Source organism: Bos grunniens, chromosome 15, assembly GCF_055505025.1.
Source record: "Bos grunniens cultivar Pamir isolate PY7600 chromosome 15, Bosgru_T2T1.0, whole genome shotgun sequence".
Classification (NCBI taxonomy): Eukaryota; Metazoa; Chordata; class Mammalia; order Artiodactyla; family Bovidae; genus Bos; species Bos grunniens.
The window spans coordinates 76692831-76714007 of record NC_141179.1 but is presented as its reverse complement, the minus strand read 5'-3'; the positions used below and the strand labels follow the sequence as shown (position 1 = coordinate 76714007).

The 21177-nt window shown below is 37.0% G+C and overlaps 1 protein-coding gene across 50 annotated transcripts in view; it reads left to right on the top strand.

Moving 5' to 3' along the window:
- The window catches only part of PHF21A (PHD finger protein 21A), a 192761-nt gene that overhangs the window by 5224 nt on the left and 166360 nt on the right, over nucleotides 1-21177 (top strand). Inside the window, exon 1 of one of the 50 annotated variants that reach the window (XM_086341315.1) lies at nucleotides 491-545. The exons of the other annotated variants lie outside the window; for them this stretch is intronic. The gene's annotated coding sequence lies outside the window, so the exon portion shown is untranslated. Of the gene's footprint in view, nucleotides 1-490; nucleotides 546-21177 lie in introns of those variants that run through there. 50 annotated transcript variants of the gene reach the window in all.

Genomic DNA, 21177 nt, shown 5'->3' with positions numbered 1-21177 from the left:
TTTGTGAACATATCAAAAGGTATAGTATCCTAAATTTTAGAATTAACTAGTCTTTATGAAATAACCGCAACTAGAAATTAAACATAGAAACTTGCTTCAGTGAAGGGTGAGAAAAACATTTAACTGTGTAGATAAAAATGAAACTTCTCAGGGTAATATAATGTTTTCATCCTAGACAGTGAACACTGAAGTTTCTTTTTTTTTTTTTTGAGGAAATACTGACATTAAGGTTTTAGTAATGTGTTTTTAAATTTTGGATCCTTAATATTTTATTGCTGAAGTCTTTTGTATTTAATTACTGTTGAAAGGGAGAAAAGGAAGGGGTTATAGTTTTAGGTCTCTAACCTTTGACAGAAGTCATTTATATCTATATTCAGAGCTGATTTCTTGAAACATGTTTGAATCTTCATATTAATTTGTGCTGGGAAATACTAATGATTTATGTTGACTTCTCAGAACTTTTGTATATGGGCTTTTTTTCGTAGGCCTTAAATATTCTTCAGGAGCATAGCAATGTATTTTGATCACTTTCTAACTTTTACCAGGTGTGTATTTTTGCTGTTTTGAGGTGTTTTTTTTTAAAGTAATATGTTAATACTGCATGAAAATTATTGTTTATTTATTTCTTCAGTAGCATATGTTTCCTTCTTTGTATCGTGTGTGTGCATGTGGCCATACTGTTTCGTGGGCTTTCATATCATCTTATTTGTGTATTGAATTTTTTGAACAGTTACCTTTGGTGAGAATGTTGAAATAGACCTTTCGTTAGGAATAACTCTTATATTGCTTGTCTATCAATTGAGTCTTAAACTGGGAAGGTGGTGAACTCTTCCCCTTAAGAGATAATCTGTGTTTCAGTCATCCTTTGAGTTTTTCTAAAGCAACTTTCTTACACTAGACACTTGTTAGGCAGTTTGAATGCCCCTCCATTTCTCTCCCTCCAACACACTGCAGACTGCACACCTCTGCCCCCTTTTTAAAGAAAAAATAGTGAGCAGGTCTCAGCTGGAGGAAACTATTCTTTCATATATTTTGGAATCATCTATGGAAATGTTTTTCTGCTTTTTAAAGTAGACAAAAAAAGTGAACCGATAATTTGGAGATAGGAAAGGGATGGGGCCTAACAGGTTGATGATCTAGGTTATATTTTGACTTTGTTTGTGGGCCTAGGGGAGAAAAATAACTTAAACACAGAAGCCAAAAAGATGGGTTTTGTTTTATTGTTTTGGCTGCATTGAGAATACAAACTGTCAGTACTTGAGGAGAAGGAGCAGCAGAGAGGAATTGATTTTTTTCTGCTGCAGATCCAAGTATTGTTAACCATGTGGATCTCTAAAGCAGCATACTTACAAATCAAACAGTAGTTGATTCTCTGACTCAATTAACAGTCAGAACCCTAGACTGTTTTTTAAAATTTTAAATAAGTACCAAAAACTTCAGAGTAATGACAATAATTTCCTGATCAAAGTGGGTGATAGTAACCATGGCAACTGCTCTCTCTGGCCTTATGGACAGTATGTTGTATTGATGAAGCTTCAGATCCTCTAGTAGCCTGTCACTTTTATGGTGAAATGTAGTAGCATGTGCTGCAGGTGATTTTTAGCTGGATTGTGTTAAATTTGTGTGCCAGCTTATCTTTCCTTGTTAGGAATTTCTTGGACTGTATTCCACAACATGTTTGTGAAGGTGCTGTTGCCTGAAAATAACCCACCACCTGTGTTAGGCCTCCTAATGCAGATTGCACTTAGTTCTTTCTTCTTTAGTCCTCCTCCTTCAGTGCTGCAGAAAATGAGAGTGTGTGTAGAAATTATATACATATATTACAGCTCAAAGTTACCCACTTGGGTTTGGACATGTCGTTGATAGCTTCTAAAAAAAAAAAACAACTTCCGTGTTTCGGGAAAAGTCAGTGGATGAGAGAAATGGATCTGTAATTGGTATTTTCCTAAGTGTTCTTTTCACAAACAGATGTGTATGTGAAATGAAGGGTGAGAAGTGGAGGGGGTAAATAGTAAGGACTCGACAAAAGAGGGACTTAAGTATTGTTGTTGTTGTGTGTGATGGTTTTATGTGTCTCCTATAAGAATGTAGTTCCCAGTGGGCCTAGTGGGCAGTATGAAAGTATGGAAAATGTTTTCTTGTGAGAATTTTCTTCAAGAAAAATTATTTATAAAATGTAGCTTGAAAGACTGTTAAGAGAAAACCTGATAAATTAAAACTTTTTTGGGGTATAGGGGATAGAAAGCTTTGAAACTGATAAAATTTAAGCAATTGTTTTGAAAGTTGTATCTTTAAATATCATTTTAAATTTGTGTCGCATCTTTTTGCTTTTTACGGATTTCTTTTATACAGTTATTCTGTTTTTCTAACGTGAAAATGTTCATCTAAATGTTAATTGATACTTTTTTTCTGATATAGTAAAGAATCTGTGCTAGGGCAGAGAACAGACAAATTATATGTAGATTTGACTAGGCCCTGGTAATAAGATCTAGTCAGATTGTGCTAGATAGTTCAGAGTTTCTTAAAACTTACTGTGATAGGGTGAAATGGTTTACTTACTACAAATCCCAAGATGCAGTGCAGTTTTTTGCCTAGCTCCAGAATAGAGCATTGCATGCTGGGACCTGTAGTTGATTTTAACAGCACAGGGAACCCTTCCCTCCTGTCTACTCCATTTTATACACAGCTTCCCAAAGCCTCTAAGAACTTTCTGCTAAGTAAAGTTTGATTGCTAATGTCATGATTATTATGCTGCTAGTATTCTAAAGTGAGTCTTCAGAAACACCCTAATGTGATTTTACCTTAGATGCATTAGCTGTTTTTTAAAATCAGTTGCTAAAAGATTTACATGTAGAATAGCGTACATATGTATATATACTCAAAACTTGACTTAGCAGTTGTAACTTTTTTTGTTGTTGGTGATGATACAGATTTCTTTATAATTACAGCATCAATTGATTGCTAGTGTGGGCATTAGAAGACTGTTATTGTAGGGCCTGATATATATGCAGTTCTTTCTTTGAATGGGGACAGCTAAGTTGGATGGAAGGGTTATTTTTGTGCCAGAATTTAAGTAGAATTTTTTACTCTTCTGTAATGATTGTCAACATCTTGAGTCTCAGTATTCTTTAAATGGAAGACAAAGACCTGAAAATAATTGTTATTTTAGTGTAAGTTTAATACTCAAAGCTAAACCTGAAAGGTAGAGAAAAACATAAAGTTATAAAAACAAAGTGTAATTTGTTTATATTTTCATTTGTAAATTTAAAAATTCTGTCCTTTTGAGGGTTCTAATACTTTCTACTTTCTTATCTAGTGTCAGTGTTGTAGGGATTAAATGTTAAAATCTGTGAAAGTGCTTAGCACAGTGCCTGGCACATAATAAAGTCTCAATAAATGTATATGGTTAGTAATAGGTTTAGTAGTAGTGTTTATTGTTATTTTTTAAAATATCATGATTTACATTTTTTCCTCTTTTTACATTATTATGTATTTGATCAGAAACTCAGGATGTTCTAAACAGACCTTGAGATTTTTGGTCTATAGTAATGATGTGGCAGTTCCTTAGAATTTTTTGCCATACATAAAATGTCTTCACACCTCAGTTTCTCCCTAAGTGATATATGCCCCAAATCAGACAACCAGCTGGTAGCAGAGTTTTCACCGGGATTCAGCTTTGCCTATTCAGAACTCTTTGCCACTGTGCCATGGCCTTTGGTTGATTTTAGAAAGTTCAAAAGATAATGAAAATTTCTTTGTTAATGTTTGCACTGTTAGAACATCCAAACTAGTTGATAAATGAAAATAAGGTGCTGTCAAAATTTCCTCGTGTCACAGTGTATGTAACCTTGGAAAAATTCTGTCGTGTTTAGAAGCATGAAACAGTCTGTCACCACAGTTCACAGTGTTACAGGATTGATGTATTGGAGGCCAGTGAGCAGCCCCAAAAAGAAAATGTAGTTTCAGGTCTGTGGGATGGACTTAAAATGTTAGGTTCAAAGAAGTCATAAGTCTTTACGTTATTTTTCTCTTTTAGGACATGAAGTTCTTTTCAGCTCTTGAAATTGTTTGAGGATAATTTTTTATCTACATGGCTTTTAGCTTTTTGAAAAGGAAAAGGAACACCTGGGAATATTGGAAAATGTAGGCATAAGGTGTGGTGTATGTGCCTTAGTCTGAGTGTATGTAGAATCAGGGAAGTGTCTTTACTACCTCCTTGACCACTGTCTATTAGAGTTCATCGAATGCTATTGCTGAGGGCTGCTGTGTTTATTTAAGAAAGCTCTGCCTTTAGTAGTAATTATTCGAGTACTTATTTATACAACAACCCATTCCACTGTAATAATACTAATCTTTTTTTTTCCTCATAAAGGTGTACTGAAACTGGTTAATATTTGTAGTTTAGACATTAGATAGATTTTTTAGATATGTCATAAATTTATGGAATCTGGTCTGATATGCTTCTACATTATTAATGGTTTTATTCTATATTAACTCATCTTTTTAAGACCTAATATTAAAATGAAATTAATTCAGTGGTTACAAAGATGTTAAATTCTAAGGGCTAAGTGTAAGGGAGAAATTGTCTCTGGTGTTACTTGGCCAGTGCAGGAAGTTTGGATGAATTCTTATCTACATTTTATAGTTACACACTAAAGTTGGAAATAAGGAGAGGATGTAAGAGGAGTGAAACTGGGCAGCCATGTGTAATTATCTATAGAGTCCTCTGACACACCTGAATTATTGAGCACAATTTTCTATCTTTTTTTAAATTAAGTGTCCCAGACCACTTGTAAATGAAACAGTTGTGATAGTGTCAGAAGACCTGGGTTTAAGACCAGTCCTGTCACTGGCTGTACACTCTTGGGAAATTCATCCTAGCTGAGCTTTAATTTTCCCAGTACTGTAGTAAAATCGGGATAATGGTGAAAGCCTGCTTCACTGTATTCCTAAAAGGATGAAATAATACTCATGAATGTACTTTATAGACTAAAGAAGTACATAAAAATTAGAGTTTTTAATCACTAATAGATGGCTGGATTTTAAGATATTTGTCTGTATTATGTTAACAGTGTTAATATTTATAGAATCTAAATATATGAGCTAGAATTGTAATTGGTGGTATGGATCACCCTCCCCGGCCCCGTGGCCAACAGACAAGTCTTAGCGTGTTTGCAGTGTAGTTCTTGACAGTATGCACCGCTGTGTTTGTGTGTATATATATATAAGATATTGTAAGTATACTGTGTTACGTTATTGAAAAGTTTCAATTATGGCCTTTTATGTTGAAAAATGTTGTGTTAATATTCAAACTTAAACAAATACATATATTTGTTCTTGGAGAAAGGGCATATATATAAGACTTTAAATATTTGGCAAGTGGTGAACAGTTTTTGTATTTTAGGGTTATCTGTTATTATATGTTTAGTGTGTTTATTAGTATGTTTAGTACTAGTCTTTTTACATACAGTATCTCAGTTAATTTTAGTCTTCACAGCAATGTTCTGAGGATTTACTGTTGTTAACCTACCCCCATTTTACAGATGAGGAAATGAAGGCTTCCCTGGGATCACATACATAGCCATGATACAATATTAATTCAAGCCCAAGTTTGATTCCAGAGCCCCTCCTTTTAAGTGTCTGTAATGCTGTACTAAGCTCTGTAATTCCTGTAGAAGCTTAGCAAGTGCATTACTAAAGGAGTTTTCAATCTACCAAAATGGCCACAGCTTTGACATATCCTTTTAAGAATGTTTCATCTGATTTTGTTGGGTTAGGTTGAATAGTAAGCAGTGGAATGGAATGGAAATGAAGGCATTTGGGATAGTGTATTTCCTGTCCTAGGTGGCGCAGTGGTAAAGAATCCACCTGCCAATGCAGGAGACATAAAAGATGTGGGTTCGATCCCTGGATCAGGAATATCCCCTGAAATAGGAAATGGCAACACACTCCCATATTCTTGCCTAGAAAATTCTGTGGACAGAAGAGGCTGGTGAGTTACAGTCCATGGTGTTGCAAAGAATCAGACACGACTGAGCACACACTACCCATGTCCTGTCCATCACTGTGTGCCCTTTGCAAAGCACAGTGCTTGCTGTGGAGTAGGCTCTAGTACCTGTTTCTTAAAGTTTGCAATTTGGGCACTGTAGCAGGGTAGGTTATCCATTTTCTTAGTGGGTGCAGATGGTTTACATTAGCTATTTCAATCAGTCCTTAGGTAACTGTCAGTATTTTAGAGGGTAGGATGGTAAGTGTCCTTTCTTTTAATAGTTTGTTTTAATATTTTAAAAACATCAAAAGGCAGAGAATTGGAGTTATAAAAGTAATACTTGCAATACAGATATGTGTAAAGTAGAAAACCAAAGTTAGCCCATTCTCATCTACTTTAAAATTTTCCTGTGTATTTAACTATGTATAATGTTGTTGTTTAGTTGCTAAGTTGTGTCTTACTTTTTTACAACCCCATTGTGGACTGTAGCCTGCCGGGCTCCTCTGTCCATGGGATTTCCCAGGCAAGAATACTGGAGCAGGTTGCCATTTCCTTCTTCAGGGAATCTTCCTGACTCAGGCGGATTCTTTACCACTGAGCCACCAAAGAAGCCCCATGTGTAATGTATATACATTTTAAAAATAAGTAAAATTATACCATCATACTTAAAGTTTATTTTTTTCGGGTGGCTATTTTAAAAAATTTGGCTTGTTTTTGGAAAATAAGGCTCAGGTGGGAAATGGTAGTGAGGTTGGAAGGAGAGAGGTAGGTAAGATTTGTATATTAAGACTGTAAACCTCTAATGCCCTAGACTGAGTATTACCTGTGGGACAGAAAGCATTTAAGTTCTTTTTGTTTGAGTTGAGTTGCATGCGTGCTCAGTTGTGTCCGACTCTTTTCGAACCCAAGAACTGGAGCCCGCCAGGCTCCTCTGTCCATGGGATTTCCCAGGCAAGAATATTGGAGTGGGTTTGCATTTCCTACTCCAGGGGATTTTCCTGAACAGAGGGATTGAACCCTTGTCTCTTTGCATCTCCTGCGTTGCCAGGCTGATTCTTGACCACTGTGCCACCATTAGAAATGGTTGTAATTATTTTTTAAAAATTTAAAATGTCATCTTAAGTAAAATGAAAACATTGTTTTCTGTCCTGCACAAGTAAATTAGGAAATATCACTTCAGAATTAAATTCTGTTAGTTTATTCTGGTAGTTATTTATAAGGAGATCAGTTGTGGTTTCAGATAACTTTTTAAAAAAAATTGTAGTCTCTCTTTCTGATTGTTAGGAGGGGTTCATTCAACATTTATACAGTAGAGTTTTAAAACCAAGAAAATACTTGTGCTGTTTTAATAAATAGAAACGCAAACCAGTACAGATTAATGGGCGTACAGATATCCTGCCTAGGAATTAGTGTTGGTTGACCTCACCTTCATCCCTAACCCTACTTACTCAATCACCTTTGAATGCTATACTGGTAACCCAGCATTTTTTAAAGCAGTAAAAAAAAAAAAGAAGGTAAATAATTGGAAGTGCCAATAATTTAATGAGTACCAATAATTCATTTTTTCTGGTGTTATTTATATTTTAAAAAGCATTCTAAAGACCTTATAATCTGCAGTAAATATCTTTTGATTCTAGCTTTGAGAGTTTTGACTTGTTGATAAGGTTATATTAATAATTCACCTTTGTAATTTTTAAGTTGAAAATTTTTATGGATAATAAGTTTTTCATTATAAAAGTTTAAAACGTGTCTTTCTAATTCTAGAATGTGCTCTTTTCTAAAGTGCTTTGTAGGTCTTTAGATCCCTATTTAGTGAAGTGCTAGAGCATGGCCTTAAAATTCTAAGAATTGGGTCTGATAGGGTGTAGCAGTTAACTAGTTTTAACAAGCCAAGTTAAGGTTATCTCTCATTGGTAGCTTCTTAGGTGCTTTTCATTTTGTGTGGCTTAGACTATGCTCTGGAGAGTATTTTATTATTTCTCATAATAATTTGATAAATGCACAAAGGACTCAGTATATGCCATGGATGGTAAAACTGAGGCAGAGACAAGAATTTGAGTAAGTTGATATTAATAGCAGAGCCTAATTTTCCTGCCTTTCTTATTCTAGTTTTGGTCTTCTTAACCTGTATACCCAAACTTAAATATTATGGCCCCCATAAATGTGTATTTATATATAATTTCATGAACCTAGTATTTTATGCATGTTATAAAACATACAGGAAATTAGAAATTTTAAAAAGGATGAGATTTAAAAACATAAGTTGTAATTTCTTCCCATGGCCCTCTTCTTTCCCCAGGGTGGGTGCACCCACTTGGAGACTAGCGGCCTAGATAGGCCATTCTTCTGCAGAAGAGGTAGCCATGGGGACACCTGGAGGACCATTGGTACAAAGTGTGGGGCTCTTAAGTTGGAGTGATCTTTTACAGCTTTTTAATTTTAAAGCAACAGCCTTTCTTTCTGTGAAGGCTGAATGATCGAGAGTAAAGGCCTTGAGAGAGGTTAGCTTAAAAGACAGAAATATAGGCCTTATTTGTTTTCTTCAGAGTTGACCAAAGGGAGAAGGCTGGCCTACCCTGACAGCTCCTACTCCCACCATGGAGATGGCAGTGCCTTTTCCTGTTGTTGTTAGGCAGTTTATAGAACGCAGGATAGCTTGGTAAGCGTCTTCTCTGTGCCTGATATGACGTAACATTGTGGAGTATGCAGCATGCATGTTAAGTACAAGTGGTTGTATTTGGCTTGTTGCTGCAGCAGTTTTGAGGCTGTCTTAAAAAGCAATTATCACTCGATAGGGTTGGATATGTGCAAATTATTGAAATCATCATTTCACGAAGACCAAACTTTGTAACTTGAATTATTCTATTTAGTATTTGTTTTCTACTCCCCCCTCCTCCCCCCACATAACTCAGAGCAGAATTCTTTTTCTGAAAGGAACAGATGCCTTTAGCTTATCAGGACCTGATACCAAAAAGCCCACAAAAATCTTTCTGCTGCTTATTCTCTTTATTTAATGTATATGCAAAGCATATTGTAATTATTGCTGTTAGAGGGTTTTAAGCTGATGGTTCCTCCCCACCCTTTTTGTCCTCAAGGGAGATAGATCAGGAATGCCAAATTGACAACTTGGTATAAGGAAATAATGACCACTGAAATAAAACAGGAGTTCAAATAAAAGCAAACCAGATACAAATGTAGAATGAAAATATCTTTTAGTAAAATGTTAGCATGCTGTACTTGGAACAGATGCCACATTAATTCAAAAGAGAGCCCAGAAAATGTGGCAACTTTACGATGTCAATGGAGGGAGCTGCAATAGTTCCTGTTCTTATTGTGTCAAGTTCTCAGTACCTCCAGGTCCAGTCCTGTTTTTCTATTTATTTTCTGTGTATATTCCATGTTAATATTGCAAATATTAAATCCATGCTTAATATTTTTGTTTATATTGTTAACTACATTGTCATATTAATAGATATTAGGGTAAAAGCCCAGTAACTTGTAATCCAACAGTAATGATCTTGTTTTAAATATGCATATCAAGATTTGTAGAATCTGAGGCAGAAATGGACTTTTCTAGACACCCTTCAGGGCACGTGTATGCTAACAACGTAGTCTAAGAATTGAGGCTTTCAAAGAGGCCTTCTGCCTTTTGAATGTAGAATTTGGACAAGTTACAAAACTGAGAATTTTGCATTTTTTTCTCATTTAAATCTGTAGTTATCATTGGACATTTGCTATGATTTTTAAGTAGCTTAGATTCATTCATTCCTTTTGCTGTGTTTTTTATGGTGTTTGGAAAGAAGAAGATGGGGTGATGGAAGGGTACTGTGTGCACTTGGGTACTTGCAGAGTGACATTCATTTTATAGAAGATCTCACTGGGACGTCTCTGAATTGCCTGTATCTTGCAGTGCGTGGTTAGCGTGGGTCTGAGTGTGCAGGGAGATGGGCTGGGGGCTTTTAACCTGATTTACAGTGTGCTACTTCCTGAGCACTGCAGTGATCTAGTCACCAGGGGCATATCTCCTGTGCCTGTCAAGTCTGGTGAGCATGCTTAGAAAAGCACTACTAGTTTTCTCTGATTAGTTGAAGCATGAAGCCTTACAATTTACTAATTTTGTGAAAAGGTTAAAAGTTTTGTTTTCGGGCAGTTCAAATGAAGGGAGGTTTTTAGCATGGCAGTAGAGCACAGTGGTTAAGAGTATGGGCGCTGGAGCCAGTCTGCATAGGCTCAAATCCTGGCTGTGCTCTGCGCAGTCTGGATTTGTATTAGCTCTGTGACAGATCACTTCATCTGCTGTGCCCCTGCCTCAGTTTCTTCATCTGTAAAGTTTGAATAAATAAGAGTACTCTTTTTCTGAGGTTGTTAGAAGGAATAAATAAGTGCCTGACATGTAGTAAGCACTAAATAAATGGTAGCTGTTTTCAGCTATTATTAACCTTAATTCTAGACTTATTCTCTTCTCAGGGTTTGAGACAAATGTTGCATAATTGGCGAAGAGCCTAAGCTTGCAAGTCTGACCTGTGGGTTGGAATCTCAGTGTGTGTGTGTTAGTTGCTCAGTTATAGCTGACTCTGTGTGACCCCATGGACTTGTAGCCCACCAGGCTCCTCTCCCACCAGGAATTCCTGTCCATGGAATTCTGCAGGCAAGAATACTGGAGTGGGTAGCCGCCATTCCCTCAGGGGATCTTCCCAACCTAGGATCAAACCCAGGTTTCCTGTATTGTAGGTGGATTCTTACCATCTGAACCACCAGAGAAGCCCCTGGACTCTCAGTACAACCACTTCATGTTGAGTGTGTGACCTTGGATTGATTATTTAAGCTCTTTTTAACAAATATGTCTCCTGTACATTCATTCATTCCTTTTGCTGTGTTTTTTATGGTGTTTAGGAAGAAGAAGAAAGGGTGATGGAAGGGTACTATACACACTTGGGTACCAGTGCTGTATACCAAGCATTCTGGTGTTCACTTGGACTTTTCACTTTCTTTACTGATGACATAGGGACAATAATATTGACCTCTTTGGATTGACATGAAGATAACATGGGGATGTCTTAAGATACTTTATAAGCTTGATTATCGTTGTTACAGTTATTGTTGTTTAGTTGCTAAGTCATGTCCAACTCTTTGTGACCCAGTGGATTCTATAGCCTGCCAGCTCCTCTGTCCGTGGGATTCTCCAGGCAAGAATACTGGAGTGGATTGCCATTTCCTTCTCTAGGGGATCTTCCCAACCTAGGGATTGAATCCAGGTCTCCTATATTGGCAGACGGATTCTTTACCACTGAGCCACCAGAGAAGCCTGCTGTTGTTGTCACAGTCCCACTAAAAGTTTATGGGAAAAGGGTAAATATGGAACAACTTAGAAAAGAGAGTTTTTTCCTGAAATGTCATGAGAAAAGATATGGATGGGAAAAGTGACCTAATGAATTCTTGTTTGTGGAAACTGCTAAGAGAAGTATAAAATAGATGGGAGTATGTCAGTTATTACAGAGACTTTGAAAAGTATTTCAGGGCACTTTATATTTTTTAAAACTCTAGTGATAAAAGAATTTTTTTGCACCAAGATACTGATATTTACAGTAGGTCACTTAGCATCAAGGCAGTAGCAGATTAGGCATTGTATTACAACACAGGTTCAGAATTCTAATCAGCTGGTCAGTCCATTGGATCTACAGCCCAGGACAACTTGAGAACACATGCTTGGTATCATAACTCATGGAAACAAATGTAGAACCTCAAAGATATAAAAGTGGCATAGGAATGCTTTCTAGTAATGATGGACACAGTTTATTTCCCTTTTTATTTTGAGCATTTTTCCTTTGTGAAATTTCCTCTCATTTGGTGCCTGATTTTTTCTTTCAGTAATTGTTATTTTCTTTCTATATTTAATCATCATATGTTACCTATATTGAGCCTAGAAACTGGGCCTGAGAACAAGTTGATTGTGAGAAAAGCCATACTTTGTCTCTGCCTTACAGTGATCTCAGAATTAAGTTTTTGGAAAAGAATTTGAGTTTTAAATGCTTTTTGAGTTTTTAAGTGTACTTTTGAGTTTTAAATATATTCATTAGTATGTTGGTACATATATCTATAGGTATGTATGTATCTAGTAAGTGAAACCAGTCATTGAGGGGAATGATCATTAAGTATGAAGTAGGATTAATTTTATTCATTTACTGCCAGTTTAGATCTGAAACCTTTTTCGTCTTTGGTCTGTGTAGTTTTTTTCCCCTGGGATCAACAAGTGTGTTTGTGATAGCTTACCAAACATCCTGAATACAGTATATGTTGCCAGTAGTGAGCATTTGAGTTAAAAAATAGAATAATAGCTTCCATTAACTTTTTTTCTCATTTACCCAACTGCACCACTGATAAAGGCCTAGTAGGTGGATAGAAGTCTTTATTCAATTTTATTTTGTCTGTGTTCCTAAAACATTGTTTCTGCTTTCTGAGCAGAAACTCCAACAAGGTTGTTTTGATAAAATGTACTTTAGCTCGACAAATATTTTTTAAAATTAAGCAATTTTATAGCAGGTTGTGTAGTTTTTTTTTTTTTTTTCAATTAAAAAATTATCTTACTTTACAATAGCCAGAGTGGTCAGGAAGTCAAGTTTGCACTTTTAGAATTAGCATAGCAGGCGTATAGTGTGTGTCCTGTGTTCTCTTCATTTCAGTCTGTGTTCAGGATCTATAAAACTTGCTTCTCTTGGGTGAATGGAATTGTAAAAAGTTTAGAAGTGTATTTTATTTTAACAAACAGGGGAGTTAGAAGTGGATGCTAAATGGCCTCTTTGGGGTTGATTTAAAGAATTACACAATTTTGAAAATCATGTCCCTGCCTCATTTGTAAAAGGTGGGCTACTTTTGACTGCTGTCACACTTGTGCAGGAGCCTGTCTGGTTCGTGGTAAGTCAGCTACTTTGCAGAGAGATGCTGCCATCAACCCCTCCATTTCTTTTGCTCTCCCCTCTTCTTTATTATCTTTGAACTTTCATCTGTGCTTATGCCATTCCCTGTCTGCTGTTCATCACTCCTTCCAAAGCAACCACCATCTTATTCTGTTTCTCTTAAAAACAGAACATTATTTCAATGATTACTTTTTAAACAGAGAGACTTGTTATTATAGACCTCAAAGCTTGACAGTTTGTGAACCTCTGCATTTTGGCCCCTCAGCCAGGAGTTGGATAATAGCTTAAAATCACTTCCAAAGTAACCGAAGATTTGTGAAACATTTCATATCTGAACAAGGGAGAGAATAGAAAAAGACCTTTTTACCTCAAAAGTTGCTTTATTTTCTGATAGGAGGGGAACTGGGATCGTAGAGGGGAGGGGGGTAGCCTTGTTACTTAACCAAGATAAAAGAAATAGGAAGCATTAATTTGTTAGATTGCCCTCTGTAGTCCTGTGGACCTAATTGGAGAAGAAAATGGAGAAGTTGGTGTTGCTTATTCTGAAAGTATTTTGATTTATTAGTAGAGAGAGGGCTAGTAGAATTTCTTTAGTTTGTAAAATACAAAATATGGCTAAAGATACCTTGTTATTAGGCATTGATTGTTTCCATTTCATTGTTGGTAATTACACAATAGCAGACCCTTACCTTTTCAGATTTCTCCTGTGATTTTTAAACTGTTAACTGAATTGTTTTGGTAAGAAAAGTAAAACTTGGAAATTTTAGTTATGGTTACATGTAATGGGTATGTTGGATTTAAATTCAGTAGCTTCTAAAGTCTGTACCAGGCATTTCATCCATTTTTCAGTTACACATAGAGAAAAACATATTTGAGACAAGAGCCTTAACTTTATAGGATTTCTAAAAACTTCTTTTTATGGAAATTTAAAAACATACACAGAAGTAGAGTGAATATTAGCAAACCCTACATACCTGTTAACCCAACTTTAACAATTATTAACATTTGCCAAACTTTACATATAAGAAAAATAATCTTACATTTTTAGAACATGTATTACAATAGATATGTTGGTATACTCAAATGAAAAGTATGTGTGCTGGAATGTTAACTCTGTACATACATTGTAAATTTAATACTGGTAATCATCTTTTAAGGTAATGTTGTTTTCATTTGTTTTTTAACTTACTGAAGATGTCTGAACCACCATCAACTTAACAGAGAACCATATCTACTGGAAAGATTTTAGTTTTCTTCTCTGTCTTTTGAGACTTAAGATGATTAGTTTTGAATTTATTGTTCTTAAGAGTTGCATTTAATTTTATGAGCACTTCCCGTCTGCAGCTTTTGTGTGGACCACCACAAATGGCCATTTCTAGCGTATGCTGGGCAATATTTGTCAGCTTATGGTGGAAAATCGCCAAGTCTTGTTCTGCACTTTCTCTTGCATATTCTGTTTGTACTTCACCCAAATGTATGTGTGGATTGACTAGGGAATATACACTGTAACTGTGAAATAGTTTATTGAGGAGGGAATTTTGACTCCCTGCTAACCCTGGACCCGGTAACAGTTTTTAAGAACTTAGAACTTAAGTTACTGTTCATTTCTCTGTGGAGGAGTAGCAAGTTGTGCGTGTGTCTGCAGTTGTGGGTCCTGTTCATTACCAGTTACTACAAGGTGATGGTAGGCTTATTTCTAAATTTCCTTGCTTTTATTAGTTTAAATTAGACCCGTAGGGGTAATTATTCCACCCCAGTGCATGAGGAAGCAGTCATTGGTGGCTGTGCATCTAAACCCATGTACCGTACGTTGGAAAGATAAGTTTTAACGTTATGATGCTGTTTGGCATATTTAGTTTAGTGCAAGGAGTGCATTTATTTAACAGGACTCTTAATAAGCTCCCATTATACCAAAGATATCTTTTTAAAAATTATACTTAAGAAGACTTTGTAGTATTCCCCAGTAGAGTTCATCTAGAGCCGCAAAACCTTACTAAAATAAAACTTATTCCTTTAACCGGTATTCATTTAAGTGGGTTTTTCTGTACTTGGTTTCCATGGAAATAGCGAATAGCTAACGTTATTTATAAGGTGGAAGTAAAATAGGGTGCCTAATGGGACCCCATGCTGCTCTGATGAAGAGACTTAGGAAAAAAAAAATCCATGCTCATGGGATTTTTTTTTTTTAAACAAGGTTAATGGAAGCCCTGATTTCAGTCTTCTGTAACAGAAAATATTTTGGGTTTTAAAGGCTAGCTTTAATATCAGGCAAACTTCTTTTTTAGTATGTATTGCTTTCACTTTAAAATTTTAGGACCACTTACTTATCAGCATGATTGAGACTTTATGCTTCAGAGTCGTGTTTCTTTGTGGTTTTTGTTTCAAAAGTTAGAATCCCCAGCATATTGTAGCTGTTTCAATTTCTCATTGACATTTCAAAGTACAGATAAAAAGCTAAATGTTCATTAATGATAGCAGTGATGATAAAGAATCAATATGTTGGACTACATAGTTTTTTTTTTTTAACTGTGAATGTTATGGAACCATTTAGTTTTCAGGCCTTAAGTCAGGGTTCTTTTTCATTTGTGTTGTGGAGCTAAGATCAGAAGAAGATCTTAATTTTCTTTGTAGAATAGAAATGGGGAAAATCTTAATTTCTCTTTCTTTAAAAAATGGATTGCTGCCAAAGCCTTTCTAATTGAAATAAATGTTAATTCTTTTAGTAACTGTGGATTAGGAATAAACCTTGGCTTTTTCCTTACTGCTCCGGTAAGGCCTACTCTTTCTTAGTTTTTGTAGGCCTTCAGCAAAGCTTTGTGGTTTTTTTAAAGCCTTTACATGTGAAAGAATATCACTCCCTTTGTGTGTGTGTTTGTGACTGGGGTGTGTGTGTGAGTGCATGTGTGTGTCTCACTAATTTTTCTGTAGCCTGAAACACACCTGCTCATTTTTCAGCCTGGTGAGTACAGCAGTGAAGTGAGAAGTGAGGCAGTATGAGACACAATAAGGTGCTATAATTTTTATTTTAGTTTTGGTTGTCTTTGGCAGCTTGTGATTGTTATCTGTTTGTCTGGAAGTGCTTTGTGATTATTCCAGGCTGTCAGTGCAGCAGGAGTTTTCTTCTGTGCTGTTTAAAGGCAAGGATTGCAGTGCACTCAGGGCTCCATCGGGAGAGGAGTTTTTGTTTTGTTTTGTTTGTGTGTGTGTTTCTTTGGACGAGCTTCTCCTACATTTGGGCTTCCTGTGCTCTAATGTAAAAAAGTCTAGTATGTTTTAATCCTGTTGAATTCTTGTGTGAGATATTTTATCTCCAGGAGTTTACTCTTTTTTTTTTTTCCCCCACCTGTGCATATTGGTGCTATTTTATAAAGTTTCCCTTATGCAGTAATTGTTCTTTTAGTTTAGCTTTTTCTTGTATATTTTTAAAATCAAGTGTTTACCAGTGACCTTCCTTAGTGACTTTTATTTGAATGATCTTTGTTCTTTAGAGACATAGGAATTTGGGTCTATTATCCCGTCACTGAGAGAACAAGTCCCAGTAGTTGCAGTTAGTGCCACAGAAAGGGTTTTCACAGGTTCCGTGCTGAGCGTTGATCCTCCTCCTCGCTTCACACCCAGAACTCCCATTAGTGTTAACAGGAGGCACTGGCTTAAATCCCTGTACACCAAGATGAATACAAGCTCTTCTGTAATGCTTTATAGATAACTCAGTTGTTTTTCGTTGATGATGGCTAGAGTTTTGGTCCTGAGGTTAACTGATTATTAAAATAAGAGTTTGAGTTGTCTTGGGATATGGGGTGATTTACTAAGTCTGATCTGTAATTAAGGTTATGTTATGATGATTAGACTCAGAAAACATTTATACCTTTGTGCACTGTGGAAGCTTGTGAATAAGGATTTTTGTACTTTATAGCATGATGAAGCAAGAATTCTCCTTTCCATTGATTTTTTGTAATATATTACTACAAAATAAATGATTTTTACAAGTTTTTGTACGTATTCTAAGAATTTAAGTAACTTTTTTTTTTCATTTGTAAGCCTTAACACAATTACTCTCTAGCATTTTAAGTCTCTTGTCAGCTAATGTTGCTAACATTTTTCAAGCATATAGAAGCTAATAATGTGCACTGTCTTAGAGCGTGGACACTGCAATTACTGGTCAAGTATTAGATGATCACTGTTTACTATGCCTATCTGAATTGTGGGTTTTTATTACTTTATTTATGCAGAGTGTAATGGAAGGATTCCTAGATGGAGAGCAGTAAATCTGGGGTTTAGACTGGGCTTTGCCTCTTATAGTCTTAATACCTAGTGGCTAGACATCTAGATTTTTTGGACCACTCTTCCCCTTGAAATGAAAGTATGGATCTGGTGCTCTAGGATGTCCATTCTAGCTTTAGGTTATTTGAAGGCCTACTTTCCTAGGTCCTGAAGGTAGTAGAGATGTATAAGGCAATGGTTCCTAATCTTGGCTGTGCATCAGAATCTTCTGGAGGAACTTAAAAAAATTACAGATATCTGGGCTCCGAATCAGACATAATGAATTCAGAATCTTGATATAGGTTTGAGAACTCTTGTGCAGGACATTATTTCTGTTCTACACATGTTGAGGGGGTGTGTGTGTGTATAGTTAGGGAAATGAGACATGTAAGTTACAGTGTGAGATAGTACATGGTTAAATTCTAAGATGAATGAGGAAGATGATAAACACTTCGCGAATTAAAAGAATGGAGAACTGGGAGTTGGAAGGGCTATTAATCAATGAGTCTTTATCTGGGTCCTCATGGTTGAGTAGGACTTGGATAGGCAGAGAGAAGATTAAAAAAAGGGTATTCCTGGTGTAAGAAAGAACGTCCCTAAAGTGAACGTTTGGGGAGGGGGACAGTTCTGATGAATGTTTTAATCTTTGTTTTAGTATTCTACTCTTGCAGCTGCTGTAGGTTTCCTGACATTTGAGGAAGTGAACTGTTGAAGGTATTTGATGGGAGAGAGTGTTCCAGAAGAGCCCTGAGAAGAGAACTTGTTAGGAGTTTTTGAAATACAGAAAAGAGGCCAGGGTGGCTGGAGTAAATTGAGGAATGGGGAGAGGGAAGAAGGTGAGATCTAAGAGTAACCGAGGCCCACATCACTAGAGCCTTGTGCCATTGTAGAGGAATTCAGCTTTTTCTCTAAGCATGATGAGAAGGCATTTGAGGATTTTGAGCAGAGGCGTAACTAGATCTGTCTTTTAAAAAGGCTACTGAGAGACTAGACTTGGGAGCACAAAGATGGAAGTGGGGAAGCTGGCCAGTTAGGAAGCTATTGCAGTAATGTAGGTGAAAGATGATGGTGACTTGGACTAAGGAGGTGGTAGTAGAGTTGAGACAAGTGGTCACAGTCCCATGTATTTTGAAGGCAGAGGCAAGAAGGTCAGTTATTGGACTGGATGTAGGATGTGGGGAAGAGGAGTCAGTGATGACTTTAAGATTTTGTCCTGAAAGGATGGAGTTTCCATTTATTGAAATGAGGATGACTCTGGGGAGGAAGTTGGGGGATAGGTAATCAAGAGTTTAGTTTTAGATTTGTTGAGCTTGAGAAGCCAATTTGACAGGTGTCAAATGGGCAGTTTGATATGTAGGTTTGGAAATTAAGGGGCAGGTCTGGGCAGAGATACAAATTTTGGAGTCACCAGTGTACAGATCCTTTTATAGCTATGAGACTGGATGAGTTTGCCTAATGGGAAGAATTCTAAGAACTGAGCCTTGGGGGAGTTCAACATTTGAGGTCTTGAGAGATGAGAAAGAACTAGCAGAAGAAACCCAGAAGATTGCCTAAAGAGATTAGGAAAAAAATCAGGTGTGACTGGTGTCCTGGCAGTCAAGAGAAGAAAGGATTTCATGAAGGAAGGGATGGTCAGCAGGGTCAGATAATACTGTGTGAACAGGGAAATGAGGGCTGAGACTTAACTGTTGGATTTAGCAACAGAGAGGTCACTGTTCTAAACAAGACTGAAGGAGGCAAAGCCCTAATGGAGTGGGTTCAGTAGAGAATGAAAGGAGAGGAACTGGGGACAGGGACTTCGGTTAACTCTTTCAGGGAGTTCTGCTACAAGTTGCAGTGCAGATAATAACTACCGAAGACAATAACTACAGAAGAATATGGAGTTATGGAAGGCTATTTTTTTTAGATAAAAGAAGCAAAATGATCCAGTAGTGAAAGAAAATTTGATGCTTCAGGAAAGAGAGGGGAGAGGGATGCCCTTGAGAGAGTGAGATTAAGAGGGCTCGGGGCAAAAGGGATGATTATGATATTGGGCCGCACCTAAAGGACTAAATCTCCTTTAGCAGGATTCTGCTTTTTCATCTGAGCATTTATTTGCATTTAAATTTATTTCAAACTTATTATACTCTCTGTTAGAAGTTAGGAAAGACAGATAAAAAGCAGTAAAACTTACTGTATATGAAATAGTGTATCAGCTTGGTGTAGTAGAAGAGATTGAATCTTCTGTGTAAGGTGACATTTTAAAGTGTCTTTGACAATTATCTGTGCTATTCTAGTCCCTTATCAAAATTTATGATTGAGCACAGACTATAAACTTAATTGTTCAAAATTTGTAATGGGGTGGATTTTAGCCTAATTTAAGACCTAATCTAGTGTTGAACTCTTCCTCTGCAAAATTTGTTTTTGGTTTATGTATATTCTTCATACACGAAGGTTTTAAGATGTTTTACAAAAGATATTTACAAAGTAGTTATTAATCATCTTCACAACCCAGATAATCACGATGGTGTGATCACTGACCTAGAGCCAGACATCCTGGAATGTGAAGTCAAGTGGGCCTTAGAAAGCATCACTACGAACAAAGCTAGTGGAGGTGATGGAATTCCAGTTGAGCTATTCCAAATCCTGAAAGATGATGCTGTGAAAGTGCTGCACTCAATATGCCAGCAAATTTGGAAAACTCAGCAGTGGCCATAGGACTGGAAAAGGTCAGTTTTCATTCCAATCCCAAAGAAAGGCAATGCCAAAGAATGCTTAAACTACTGCACAATTGCACTCATCTCACACGCTAGTAAAGTAATGCTCAAAATTCTCCAAGCCAGGCTTCAGCAATATGTGAACCGTGAACTTCCTGATGTTCAAGCTGATTTTAGAAAAGGCAGAGGAACCAGAGATCAAATTGCCAACATCTGCTGGATCATGGAAAAAGCAAGAGAGTTCCAGAAAAGCATCTGTTTCTGCTTTATTGACTATGCCAAAGCCTTTGACTGTGTGGATCACAATAAACTGTGGAAAATTCTGAAAGGGATGGGAATACCAGACCACCTGATCTGCCTCTTGAGAAATCTGTATGCAGGTCAGGAATCAACAGTTAGAACTGGACATGGAACAACAGACTGGTTCCAAATAGGAAAAGGAGTTCGTCAAGGCTGTATATTGTCACCCTGTTTATTTAACTTATATGCGGAGTACATCATGAGAAACGCTGGACTGGAAGAAGCACAAGCTGGAATCAAGATTGCCGGGAGAAATATCAATAACCTCAGATATGCAGATGACACCACCCTTATGGCAGAAAGTGAAGAGGAACTAAAAAGCCTCTTGATGAAAGTGAAAGTGGAGAGTGAAAAAGTTGGCTTTAAGCTCAACATTCAGAAAACGAAGATCATGGCATCCGGTCCCATCACTTCTTGGGAAATAGATGGGGAAACAGTGGAAACAGTGTCAGACTTTATTTTTTGGGGCTCCAAAATCACTACAGATGGTGACTGCAGCCATGAAATTAAAAGACGCTTACTCCTTGGAAGGAAAGTTATGACCAACCTAGATAGCATATTCAAAAGCAGAGACATTACTTTGTCAACAAAGGTTCGTCTAGTCAAGGCTATGGTTTTTCCTGTGGTCATGTATGGATGTGAGAGTTGGACTGTGAAGAAGGCTTAGCGCCACAGAATTGATGCTTTTGAACTGTGGTGTTGGAGAAGACTCTTGAGAGTCCCTTGGACTGCAAGGAGATCCAACCAGTCCATTCTGAAGGAGATCAGCCCTGGGATTTCTTTGGAAGGAATGATGCTGAAGCTGAAACTCCAGTACTTTGGCCACCTCATGCGAAGAGTTGACTCATTGGAAAAGACTCTGATGCTGGGAGGGATTGGGGGCAGGAGGAGAAGGGGACGACAGAGGATGAGATGGCTGGATGGCATCACTGACTCGATGGACGTGAGTCTCAGTGAACTTCGGGAGTTGGTGAGGGACAGGGAGGCCTGGCGTGCTGCGATTCATGGGGTCGCAAAG